This window comes from Pongo pygmaeus, chromosome 1 (assembly GCF_028885625.2).
Source record: "Pongo pygmaeus isolate AG05252 chromosome 1, NHGRI_mPonPyg2-v2.0_pri, whole genome shotgun sequence".
Lineage (NCBI taxonomy): Eukaryota > Metazoa > Chordata > Mammalia > Primates > Hominidae > Pongo > Pongo pygmaeus.
In genome coordinates this window covers 118,363,118-118,376,268 of record NC_072373.2, presented here as the reverse complement: position 1 = coordinate 118,376,268, position 13,151 = coordinate 118,363,118, and the positions used below count along the sequence as shown (strand labels likewise).

Genomic DNA, 13,151 nt, shown 5'->3' with positions numbered 1-13,151 from the left:
AAGTCATCGCACTGATGAAATCAAGGAGCCTGGAACAGGATTTTAAGCCAACAGGATTCCGGGGGAATTTTCTTTTTCTTTTTCTTTTTTTTTTTGAGATGGAGTTTCACTTTTGTTGCCCACGCTGGAGTGCAATGGCACGATCTCAGCTCATTGCAACCTCTGCCCTCCTGGGTTCAAGTGATTCTCCTGCCTCAGCCTCCTGAGTAGCTAGGATTACAGGCACCCATCATCATGCCCGTTAGTTTTTGTATTTTTAGTAGAGACAGAGTCTCACCATGTTGGTTAGGCTGGTCTGGAACTCCTGACTTTAAGCAATCCACCCACCTGGGACTCCCAAAGTGCTGGGATTACAGGTGTGAGCCACCACGCCCAGCCTGGGGGCATTTTCTTTTCTTTTTTTTTTTTTAAGTATATCTTTTTTTAATTATTATTATACTTTAAGTTCTAGGGTACTTGGGCACAATGTTACATAGGTATACGTGTCAGTATATGAAGGGGTGGCCTGCCCCTCCACATCTGTGGGTATTTCTCATCAGGTGGGACAAGAGACTGAGAAAAGAAATAAGACACAGAGACAAAGTATAGAGAAAGAACAGTGGGCCCAGAAACCAGTGCTCAGCATACAGAGGACCTGCACCAGCACCGGTCTCTGAGTTCCCTCAGTATTTATTAATTATTATTTTCACTATCTTAGCAAGGGGACTGTGGCAGGAGAACAGGGTGATAGTAGGGAGAAGGTCAGCAAGAAAACATGTGAGCAAAGGAATCTGTGTCACAAATAAGTTCAAGGAAGGTACTATGCCTGGACGTGCACGCAGGCCAGATTTATGCTTCTCTCCACCCAAACATCTCAGTGTAGCAAACAGTAACAGAGCAGCATTTCCGCCAGCATATCTCGCCTCCAGCCACAGGGCAGTTTTCTCCTATATCAGAATAGAACGAATTCGTATGATCGGTTTTTACACTGTGATATTCCATTCCCAGGGGCATGCAGGAGATGGAGGCCTTCCTCTTATCTCAACCGCAAGAGGCCTTCCTCTTTTACCAAACCTCCTCAGCACAGATTACGGGTGCTGGGCTGGGGGACGGTCAAGTCTTTCACTTCCCATGAGGCCATATCTTGGGCTGTCTCAGTGGGGAGAAACCTTGGACAATACCCAGGCTTTCTTGGGCAGAGGTCCCTGCGGCTTTCCGCAGTGCATTGTGCCCTTGTTTAATCAAGAATGGAGAATGGCAATGACTTTTACCAAGCATACTGCATGTAAACATAATGTTAACAAGGCACATCCTGCACAGCCCTAGATCCCTTAAACCTTGATTCCATACAGCACATGTTTCTGTGAGCACAGGGTTGGGGCTAAAGTTACAGATTAACAGCATCTCAGGGCAAAACAATTGTTCAAAATTACAGATCGAAACGGAGTTTCTTATGTCTTCCTTTTCTACATAGACACAGTAACAGTCTGACTCCATGTAGGGTGTTTGCCTAGGTACACTTAGAGTTAGGTATTTCTCCTAACGCTATCCATCCCCCAGTCTCCCATCCCCAACAGGTCCCGGTGTGTGATGTTCCCCTCCCTGTGTCCATGTGTTCTCATTGTTCAACTCCCACTTATGAGTGAGAACATGCAGTGTTTGGTATTCTGTCCTTGTGATATTTTGCTGAGAATGATGGTTTCCAGCTTCATCCATGTCCCTGCAAAGGACACGAACTCATCCTTTTTTATGGCTACATAGTATTTAATGGTGTATATGTACCACATTTTCTTTATCCAGTCTATTATTGATGGACATTTGGATTGGTTCCAAGTCTTTGATATTGTGAATAGTGCCGCAATAAACATACATGTGCATGTATCTTTATAGCAGCATGATTTATAATCCTTTAGGTATTTACCCAGTAATGGGATTGCTGGGTCAAATGGTATTTCTAGTTCTAGATCCTTGAGGAATCGCCACACTGTCTTCCACAATGGTTGAACTAATTTACACTCCCTGGGGGCATTTTCTTACAGAAAATTTAAGAGCAAAAAATGATAGCCATGGGAAACATATGTCAAGTAGATATCCATATGACCCCACCAATGTGGCTTCCTATGGTGCTCCAGGGAACAATGTTATTTTCTGCAACCCCCATAGGGCTGGACAGGAAGCCTTTTTTACTTCCTTGACAAAAACAGAAAAAACCCAAAGCAGAAAGCTAGGAAATGTGGTTGTTAGAGCTCGTAACTGAGAAACACATGTGTCTAGGAGCACGGGAATCATAGTGAGTAACTATCCTATTGCTTTGTCAATAATAGCTTTGGTGACTTTATATCCTTTTTCAGGAGAAATTGATGATGAGGACTGCTATTATAAAGATTCTGCATGGCCTTAAATCTTAGTCTTCTTCTCCCCAAAGCCTACCACAATGACCATTTAAAGGGGCCACCATCTTATTCCAAAGCCACCAAGTCCTCAAGTCTCTTTGGCATTGCACGCTAGTTTTTCCAACATTACACTTACAGCACTGCTTGGGATGCTGTCCACCAAAAAGTTTAGAAATCTCTGCTCTGGGATTTGGGGACTCCCAAGAGACACACTGCACTCACTTCTTGATCTCTGAAATTTCATATCCTGCATCAATGGTCTCCTTGCCAGCAGATATAGCTGCTGTGATACACAGCCTGGGGTGTCCTGTTCCTTTAGCCTCTTCTTCAAAAGCCTCCAATATTTCCTACAGAGAGAGTGAGGGTGGATTTGAGTGGCTGTCTTTATTATCTATTTTCTATAGTAAGCACCTCTTAGGCTTCTTCCCAGCTCCTAGCAATTCCCCTTTTCTAGAAATAGTCCCCAATATACAGGTATGGGTCTTGATAAAGTATAACTTGGAACAAAGAGATACTACACATACTAGTTGTCCTTGGGTCCAAGTTACAGTTAATGGCAATTCCAAAGAAAAAACCTAGGAGCTCCTGGCAGAGTTCACTCTTCCTTCTAAAGCGCTAAACTTTTTGGATTTGTCGATAGCCATGCTAAGCTCTTTCTGCCCCCAAGCTTTTGCTAATTAGCCACGCTAAGGTTTTTCCTGCCTCCAGGCTTTTGCTAATGCTGTTCCAACTGCCTTAGAACAATTTTCTCCCTATTCTTTTTGTGGCTGGTTGCTGTTAATTATTCATATCACAGCTTAAATGTCACTTCCTCAGAGAAGACTTCCCTGATCATCCTATTTGCTTCCATCATAGCTCTTATCACAACTTATGATTGTTTGATACTTTTTTTTGGAGTCTGTATCCTCTTTGCAAGCCCCACAAGAGCAAGGATCATGTTTCTGTCATTAACTGCCCTAACTACAGTGTGAAGCACAGTGCCTAGATGACAGTAGATGCTCAATAAACATTTACTGAATGAATGACTGAGATAATGAGTGGCTCCTCCTTCCCAGTCCAAGGATTTCTCCCTTGTGTTTCTTCAGATACCTATATCTTTCCAATAATTCCCTTTGGGCTTACACTAACCAAAGAGTCTGTTTCTATTGCTTGCAACTCCCAAACACCTTAACCCATGTACTGCCTGAGGGCAACATCCTTTGCTATCCCCAGGAAATTCAGCCCTTACAGAAAATCCATTAAGGTACAAGCTTCTCTACAAGACGACACAGAGCTGGTGCTCCATTCTGTTGGAAATAATGCTCAAAATCCTAAGGAAATCAAACACTCAAACAAAGGATTTTCAACAAAGCAATTTTACTTCTGTGCAAAGAGGTGCTTCTGCTTGTCCAGTCGCCATGAGAGCACACCTGAACAAAGGGGCGTGAGGGCCTTTATTCCTGATGCAAGTACTGCCCCTGTGCCCTTTCCCCATTAGCCGGAGTCGAGCCACACAATCTAAACTAGTCCTGGTTGGCTAAATATTTGAACTTTCTTTAGATAAGGTGGGCTTCTCAAGGAGAGAGGGGAAAGGGAAGGGGTGTCTGCAATGAACTAGAGAGCTAGTCTTTCCAAATAAGGAAAGGAATGTGAGCTGGTACTGATAACACCTGGTACTGTGGCATGTCTGGGCATGTAACAAAGGCAGAAAGGAAGAAAGAGGAGAAAAGGGAAAGGGGGGGTACTATGAATTAAAGAATAAAGGATTGATCAGGCTATTTGAAGAGAAACCTCATCATATCCCACAGCTTTCCCCTTCTTTTTTTATAACTCTTTCTCTTCAAACCTTTTTAGCATAATTCGGCTCTGTTGTTCTACTTGGTCTTCTAGAAAGAAAAGCTCATTTGAATAAGGGGCAGGAGGAGCGTAAGAGGTTTTAGTAAGAGCTGTTTCAATAAGCCTTTGTATTAGTCCTCAGGCACAGGGTATAATACAACATCCTACAAGAATGAGCAACCCTATTCCGATGGCAAGAGAGATGAGGATTGAGGACATAAGTCCCTTCCATCTACCGAACTAATTTCCCATTACATTTGTGAAGGGATCATTTAGTCCAGAATTTTTGGCTAGCTCATTTGATAAGGCAGTAAGACCTTGCAATGCTTTAGTTATGGTCCCACCAGGAGCAGTATTATTAGAGATATAAGTACAGCATTGGTTCCCAACATGACACAAACTCCACCCTCCTTTGCTAGTGTCATGTCTAATGCTATCCTATTTTCCCAGGCCATTTGACTGGTGGGTCCTAATTGTTCAGCTATCCTTTTAATAGCATCTCTATTATAATTAATAAATCGTTGTTGATTGTAATAAATGTAATTTATCCAATTCACATTTTTATTCATAGTTAACCACCAGAAGAATGTAGATTCAAATCTGGCAGTTATTTGATTTCGGGCCTTAAATTCATTTGGCACTCCTCGTGGGACCTCAATGGCATCTACATAAACATAAGAATCAAAGGACCCATAGGGGGCCTCTCTTGTTTGGCGATGTTTGGTTCCTATCCTTTCCAGTTGATGAAATGCCAGGGTGAAAGGGATGGCCAATTGAATTAAAGTACAAATTCCGCTCCAGTTACTTGGCAGAGTGTCCAGTATTGGTCCACCACAATACCACCACACATCTGCTCGAGGATGGCTAAGGGCAGACTGATGGGTAAGCTCTTGGAAGAGTTTAAGCTCACTGCATCCCGTTAAGGCTCCTGGGAATGTCAAGTCTTCCCCCTGTCGTGAGAGACACGAAGTAAAATTGGCATTGGGAGATGGACGCTGGATGACCCTCGGGGGCTGACCCACAGAGTGTCGAATTTCAGGGAAGAGCAGAGAAAGAGCTTGGCATGATTTGTTGTCCCAAGCTGAGGAGTTTTGGAAGAGAGCTACCATACAGCTCTAGAGACTCATATCCTGTCTCTAGAGCTATAGTTTGCCTTAAATTTTCTACCTCCACAACTGTTACCTTGGTTGGGTCATTTTGGAGATGGGAGGAGGACGTTGGACTCACTATACTTGGGTAGAGTGTTGGGTTCCACGTGTCTCCTGGACTCTGGGTCTGAATTTCTTTATTATTGTTAACCAGTGGTTTAACTAACCTTAGAGGGAAGATACCTATACGGTCTTGTCCTGCAACGTCTGCTCCTAACCCATACCATTCGAATATAGAGGGTTCTTGGGCCATTGTCCGGGGATTATTTATAATCAGCAATAAAGGGTTACAGTGCAATGGCTTGCAATTTGGTGGGGTGGGACCACGGACTAGTTGGAGTTTTCGTTTTAGTCCCTGTAACCTATTTGAAACCGGGGGCCTGGCTGTCCACCCTTTGTACTTAGTGGTCCACCAAACATCTGCCCAGTCACTACAGGGACTTTTTAAAGATCCATACTTATACTTGGTTGACTCTTTGCAGTATGGACGTAGATACTTATCAACATGGGATAGCTTTCTTTGAGCTTGCTTGTCTCCACACAGGATGACTGAACAAGCGTCGAACTGAAGGGTTAAAGGATGGCTAGCCTGAGTTACACTGATGACAAGATGACCTCTGTTGAAAAGAAAAAAGAAAATAAACAAGTGATTATTAGCTTCCTTTTAGAGTTAGTTTAGTGGGGGTGAGCCCTGGAGTGACAATCCATGATTCTGGAGGTGGCGGTGCCTTTTTGACTTGGGTGTGATGAGTTCATCCTCTTTCCGCTGTCTGGACTGCAGTCTCAGTAGTTAGGAGAACTAGGTAGGGTCCTTCCCAGGCTGGCTTGAGCTTCCCTTCCTTCCACCCTTTGATGAGGACATGGTCTCCAGGCTGATGTTGATGTGCTAGAAGCTGCAGAGGCGGCACCTGTGCTATGAGACCTTTAGTCTTAAGGGAAGAGAAGGTAGAGGATAGACCAAGTATATAATTTTTGAAGAACTGATCTTTTGTCTCAAATGTAGGGATGTCAGCAGTGGAGTGTAAGTAGGGCAATCCATAGAGCATTTCATAAGGGGAAAGGCCAATATCTCTTCGAGGGGCAGTCTGGATTCTTAACAAAACAATAGGAAGACATTTAGCCCATGGCATTTGAGTTTCTAAAACTAACTTAGTTAAGTGGTGTTTTTAGAGTCTGATTCATTTGCTCTACTCTTCCTGAGGAGGATGGATGCCAAGGGTTATGGCATTCCTAATTTATATCTAGTACCTGGGCTAACTTCTTAATGACAGTGAAACGGGTTCCATTATCTGAATCAATATTTTCTATTAGTCCAAATCTGGGTACGATGTTTTCAATTAATGCCTTAACTACATTTTTGGTGGTTGCACTTGAGAATGGGATAGCCTCTACCCAGTGGGTAAAGTGGTCTATTATTACTAATAAGTATTTTAAATGACCAATTGGGGGCATTTCAGTATAATCAATCTGAACACTTTGAAATAGTCTCAGCCCTGGATTCCTTCCTCCAAGGGGCAATTTCCTTAGAATCTGCCTATTAGTCTTTTTACATATTAAGCAACTATCTGTAACTTGTTTGGCCAGGCTGTAAATTTTTATACACCCATAAACCTGGAGAACTGCATCACACATTGCTTGGGGTCCCCAGTGGGTCCCTTGATGTAATTGAGACAAGACCTTCCTCATGAGAGGTTTTGACAACATCTGTCTTTGATCTGGTAATATCCATTTCCCTTCTGTGTTCTTTCTAGCTCCATTCTTATTAACGTCTCTTTTTCAATGGAAGAGAAAATGGGGGTTGCAGTAGGAGAAGGAAGGCATGGATTTAAATGAAAAACAGGTGTTTCAGAATAAACAGCAACTAGCTTTGCTATCTGATCTGTGAGATTATTTCCCTGACTTATGAAAGACAAGTTCTTTTGATGCCCTGGGACATGTACAATAGCTATCTCTTCTGGCAATTGGAGATTGTTGAGGACATGAACAATTAGTTCTCTATGAACTAAATCTTGGCCTCTACTATTGATAAGACCCCTCTCCGTCTAAATTTTTCCAAATGTGTATGCCACGATAAAGGCATACTTAGAGTTGGTATAGATAGTTCCTTCTTGGTTTGTAAATGTTCTAAAGCTTGGCTGAGTGCAAACAGTTCACACATCTGGGCAGACCAATTATTAGGCAGTCTTCCTGATTCTACTTCTTCAAGCATTTCTCCATCAATTACTAAATACCTAGTAGGTCTTTTCCCTTCAAATACCCAGGAGGATGTGTCTATGAATAAGTGCCACCCTGTCTTGAAGGGAGTTTCTCCTAAGTCTGGTCGAACTTTTGTATGGTAATCAATCAAATCTAAACATGTATGCTCTCTTTTTAAGCTTGGATCCCCTGTTAGAAAGCCTACTGGATTAAGTGAATTATCAGTAGTTAATATTAAATCATCTTTTTCAGTAAGATAGCCTCATATTTTAAAATCCTTGAGTCACTGATCCACCTTCCTGCTTTCTGATTTAAAATAGTTCTAACTTGGTGGGGAGTGCTTACTGTTAATTTTCCTCCAAAGGTTAACTTCCTACTTTCTTCAACTCATACTGCTGTAGCCACGATGGATTAGATACACTGGGGCCACCTATGAGTGACTGGGTCTAAGACTTTTGACAGGAAGGCCACGGGCTGTCGGCAGCCTCCATGATCTTGGGTAAACACTCCTAGAGCTACCCCATTATTCACGTTAACAAAAAGGTGAAATGGCTTTTCTAGGGAGGGTAGAGCTAGAATAGGGTGGTTATGAGCATCTCTTTTAATTCTTCAACTTGCTGGATTTCCTCAGAAGTCCACAAGAGATGATAAGGCTTCTACTGGGTAAGTTTCTCATACAGAAGTTTACTTTTTAATGCATATGAGTCAATCCATAAATGGCAATGTCCAATTAGTCCTAAAAATTTCCTGAGTTCTCGTTTAGTTTGAGGCAGGGGTAGGGAAAAAATTCCCTCCACTCTTTCAGGCCATATTTTTCATTTGCCAGCACTGATTAGGTGACCTAAGTATTTAACTTCAGGTTCTTCATACTGAAGTTTCCCTTTTGAGACCTGCATTGCAAGTGATTGAGAATATGTGTAGAGAATTCACCTACTTCCTTTATATCTTTACTAGACATAAGGAGATCATCCACGTACTGAAGCAGACATATTTGCTTAGGGACTATGACTTTCTCTAGTACTTATTCTAGAATCTGACCAAAATGGTTGGGGGAGTCTGTGAACCTTTGGGGCAAGACTGTCCATTGATATTTTTGTCTCTGCCCCGAATGGGGATCTTCCTACTCAAAAGCAAATACATCTTGGCTATCCTCAGCCAAGGGGAATGCCCAGAAGGCATCCTTTAAATCTGTCACTGTAAACCACTGATGATTGTATGGAATTTTGCTAAGAATGGTGTAAGGGTTAGGAACAACGGGGTGAGTAGTCTGGACTATTTGATTAATGGCTCTAAGGTCTTGCACTAATCGATATGACCTATCTGATTCCTTGACAGGCAGGATTGGGGTATTGTAAGGAGAAACACAGGGTTAAAGAAACCCATCTTTAACGAGACTTTCAATTACAGGCTTTAGTCCTACCCTGCCCTCTAAAGGAATGGGGTATTACTTTCTCCTTACTATTTCCCCAGGAGTTTTTAGTTTGGTATGTTATTGGAGGGATTTGGAATTTTCCTCTATTTCCTTCCTTTGACCAGACATCAGGATGAATATATTTCTCATCCACAGCAGTGAGTAAGTGTAGTGAAATGAGGAATCCCTTAGGGCTCACTTGAAGGCCTATATTTAGCCTTAGCATTAAGTGTCTTCCTAATAGATTAGTTCCAGCTTCAGTAATTAATAAAAATTGAATATGAGTAAATCAATCTTGATATCTGACTTCCGTGCTTTCTAAAATTTTTGCCTTAAATCCTTCTCCTTTTACCCCTGAGACTAAAATTTCTTCTGAAGAGCAGGTAAGACCAGGTGGAGGGACACAAACAGGAATGTGAAGCCCCTGAATCAACTAAAAAGGTGATAAATTCATGTTTAGGTCCCACCTGCAAATTTCAAGGGCTCCTGGTGGGACTCAAAATAAAAGTGGCAGAGCCCTTAACTCCCCTATTGTTCTTCAAAAGTCATGAGTGTGAAAGTTGCTCTCTCTTTCTTTAGTTCAGGACATTTTCTCTTGAAGTGTCCTGTTCTTCTACATTTGTAGCATCTATCTTGTCCTTCCTTCTCAGTTTTAGTATTCTCTGCCTTTGCTCCCCTATACCCCTTAGAGGGTTTGTTAAACGAGGGTCTCAACCCTCCAGATGGAGGCTTGAGTCCTCTAAAGGAGGGTTTCGGCCCCTTATAATCTCTGGTCCCTTGAAAGCCCTGCTTAGAGATATATGGGTTTGGAGCCATCTGTTGGAAGGTGAATAATATGTTGTGTCTTTTGTTTTCGTTTTTCCTGGTCTCTTCTCACATATACTTTTTGAGCCTCCCTGAGAAGTTCACTCAGGGGATGGTCCTCCTAATTTTCTGTCTTTTGTAGTTTTTTGGAAATGTCTGGCCAACTTTTAGTAATGAAGTGAAGTTTTAACGTTCCTTGTCTAAGGGGGTTTTCTAAATTGAGGCCTGCATATTGTCTCATTTGCTCGCTCAATCTATTTAAGAATCTAGTGGGTCCTTCATCTTTTTCCTGTTGAATATCAAATGCCTTAGAAAGATTTTGAGTTCGGGGTACTGATTCTTGAATTTCTTTTATTATCTTCTCCCTTAGGTCCTGCATGTTTTCCCGGTGATTTGCATTGTTATTTTCCCACTGGGGGTCTCGGGCGGGAAATTTATTGTCCACAGGTGGAGCATTTTGACCAGGAGGGTGCTCACCTTCCTAAACCGCCATAGCAGCCCTACGAATCATACTTTGTTCTTCCTCTGAAAAGAGGATGTCCAAGATGGACATCAACTCAGCCCAAGTGCATATCTGAGGCCCTAGAAATTGATCAATTTGATCTGCTACTCTAAAAGGGTCATCCAGTAATAGCTTAAGCTCCTTTTTAAAATTCTGGACTTCTGAACTAGTCAAGGGAGCATTTACAAAGCCAATGCCTACCCCCCCAACCCCCCTTTTGGTACCTCTCTTAGAGGAAAGAAAGTTGGATCTGGCTCTTTAGTTGTGGAGGGAAATGGAAAGTTTTGAATATCCTTTTGACATTGCTCTATCTCACATTGAAGCCCCTTTAAGGAGAGATACTTAATAGGTTGTGCGGGCAGGCTCACAAGACGGCAATTCCGCAAAGTCTGGATTATAGGGAGGAGGAGCAATGTAAGTAAGGGAAGAATGTAGGGCGATAGTCAGATAGGCACCACAAGCAGGTGAGAGATCCACAGCAGCAGCTGGAGGAATGGAACACAGGCAAGTGACACAGGTGAGGGAGTGGCCTGAAATGGCTGGGGAGTAACCTGAAACCACAGCCGGAGGGATGGTACAGGCTAGAGAGTGGCCTGAAATGGGAACCAGAGGAGGGGGATGGGGCAGGGGGAGGGGCAACAGGAAGAGTGACACAAGCAGGGGAGGGGCTTGAAATGGAAATAGGAACCGGAGGGGCGGGATCGGGGACAGCCAGAAGAGCGATGCAAGCAGGGGAGGGTCCTGAAATGGAAACGGGAACCAGAGGGGCAGGATCGGTGACGCAAGCAGGAGAGGGATCTGAAACGGCAACCGGAGGAGTGGGATCAGAGGCACTGAATGGAAGAAGATGAATCTAGAGGGTCCCACGTGTTAGTGGGTGTGAGTTGTCTAGACATGGGGACTCTTTCCCTTCCAGACGGGTTGGTTTCTGGCTCTCTCCTTCCAGATTCTTTTTTTTTTTTCAAGATGGAGTCTCACTCTGTTGCCCAAGCTGGAGTGCAATGGTGCAATCCTGGCTCACTGCAAGCTCCGCCTCCTGGGTTCCTGCCATTCTCCTGCCTCAGCCTCCCGAGTAGCTCGGACTACAGGAGCCTGCCACCACGCCCGGCTAATTTTTTGTATTTTTAGCAGAGAAGGAGTTTCATCATGTTAGCCAGGATTGTCTCGATCTCCTGACCTCGGCCTCCCAAAGTGCTGGGATTACAGGCGTGAGCCACCACGCCCAACCTCTCCCTCCAGATTCTAAAGGGTAAAGGAGGGCAGGTCCCTGCCTCCAACAAAGTGTGTAATCAATGTCTTCCTGGGAGACAGGGCTTTTATCATTAACATGCTCGATTAAGAGCTGACAAATTCACTCCTCATTAGACTTAAGTTTTGGCCAGAACAGTGAGGGTTTAAGGATGAGTTCTCGAACCTAAATAAAACAACATTTTATCATCTGCTGCTTTTGTTTGTACTTGGTTCTCTCATTATCTTTCCAATACTTTAGCATAAGCCCCAAGGGGCTATCAGAAGGAATTTCATCACTCTCTTGACTCTTTATGGGGGGGGGAGTCCTCCAACCTCTCCAGTTAGAGGTGTCTACCCCCCTCTTTCTAGAGGCTCACTGAGGCTTTAAGAGGGGGTTCAACCTCTCCTGTTAGAGGTGTCTTACCTCCCTCTTTCTAGATGCTCAGCCCCTCCCGTTAGGGGTTTCCTGCCTATCCTATAGCTCACCTGCTGGACGTTCCTTACACCCTTCTTTCTCTTTGTCTGCTCTGACTGTTCCTGCCCCTAGCAGATAGATGGCAGCATGAGACCACAGAGACAACTCCCTCACTCCACACAAAATAATGCTTAGCACCATTCACACACTCTCAACCTCCAAATTATCCTGACCACCAAGGAAATACTTTATCACCTTTGCAAGGTATCCTACCTTGGTTCATGCAGAAGAGTTATCTTGTCCTCTTATTGCCATGGTCTTGCAAGCCTCTCCTCCCCACTTTGCTGAGAACCCAGATTTATTCATCACAATGGGGGCCCTGATCCCATTGGGCCACTGTAACTAGACAGTGGGACGCATCCCCGATGGGTGGGGTGACAGAAGACCACCTCCCAAAGGAGAACATTTGCCCCACGTTGGGTGCCAGAATTGTTAGAAATAATGCTCAAAATCCTAAGGAAATTGAACACTCAAACAAAGGATTTTCAGCAAAGCAATTTTACTTCTGTGCAGAGAGGTGCTCCTCCTTGGCCAGTTGCCATGAGAGCACACCTGAACAAAGGGGCACAAGAGCATTTATTCCTGATGCAAGTCCTGCCCCTGTCCCCTTTCCGCATTGGCCAGAGTCGAGCCGCTCAATCTAAACTGGTCCTGGTAGGCTAAACCTTTGAACTTTCTTTAGACAATGTGGGCATGGAAGGGAGAGAGGGGAAACAGGAAAGTGTGTCTGCAGTGAGCTAGAGAGCTAGTCTTTCTTCCAAATAAGGAAAGGAATGTGAGCTGGTACTGATAACAACTGGTACTGTGGCATGTCTGGGCAAGTAACAAAGGCAGAAAGGAAGAAAGAAGAGAAAAGGGAAAGGGGGGTACTATGAATTAAAGAATAAAGGATTGATCAGGCTATTTGAAGAGAAATCTCATCATATCCCACAATTCCCAGCTTAACCAGGATGGTAAATTACTGTTTGTCCTCAGGTGGGCTTCCCTGAGACCCTGGATATTTGATATTCAGGTCAATGCCATCAAATCCATGTCGGTGAAGGAAGTCAATGACAGAACAGTTGAAAATCTTGCGATTGGCAGCTGTGGCACCAATGGTTATGAATATAGGCAGAGAGCTTGTCTATATTAATATTAGCAGACCCCAGGAATTCTCCCCACATGATCTCTGATAGCAATTCTTATTCTGTATTTTACA

The 13,151-nt window shown here is 43.5% G+C and overlaps 1 long non-coding RNA gene across 1 annotated transcript; it reads right to left on the bottom strand.

Annotated features, from left to right (window-relative positions):
- Nucleotides 1-639: 639 nt before the first annotated feature.
- On the bottom strand, nucleotides 640-12,488 carry LOC134738191 (uncharacterized). Its single transcript, XR_010123803.1, has 3 exons — nucleotides 12,167-12,488; nucleotides 2,595-2,719; nucleotides 640-926 (listed from the first exon to the last, which is right to left on the bottom strand). It is a non-coding gene; the product is annotated as an uncharacterized LOC134738191 (long non-coding RNA).
- Between the last annotated feature and the right edge of the window lie 663 nt (nucleotides 12,489-13,151).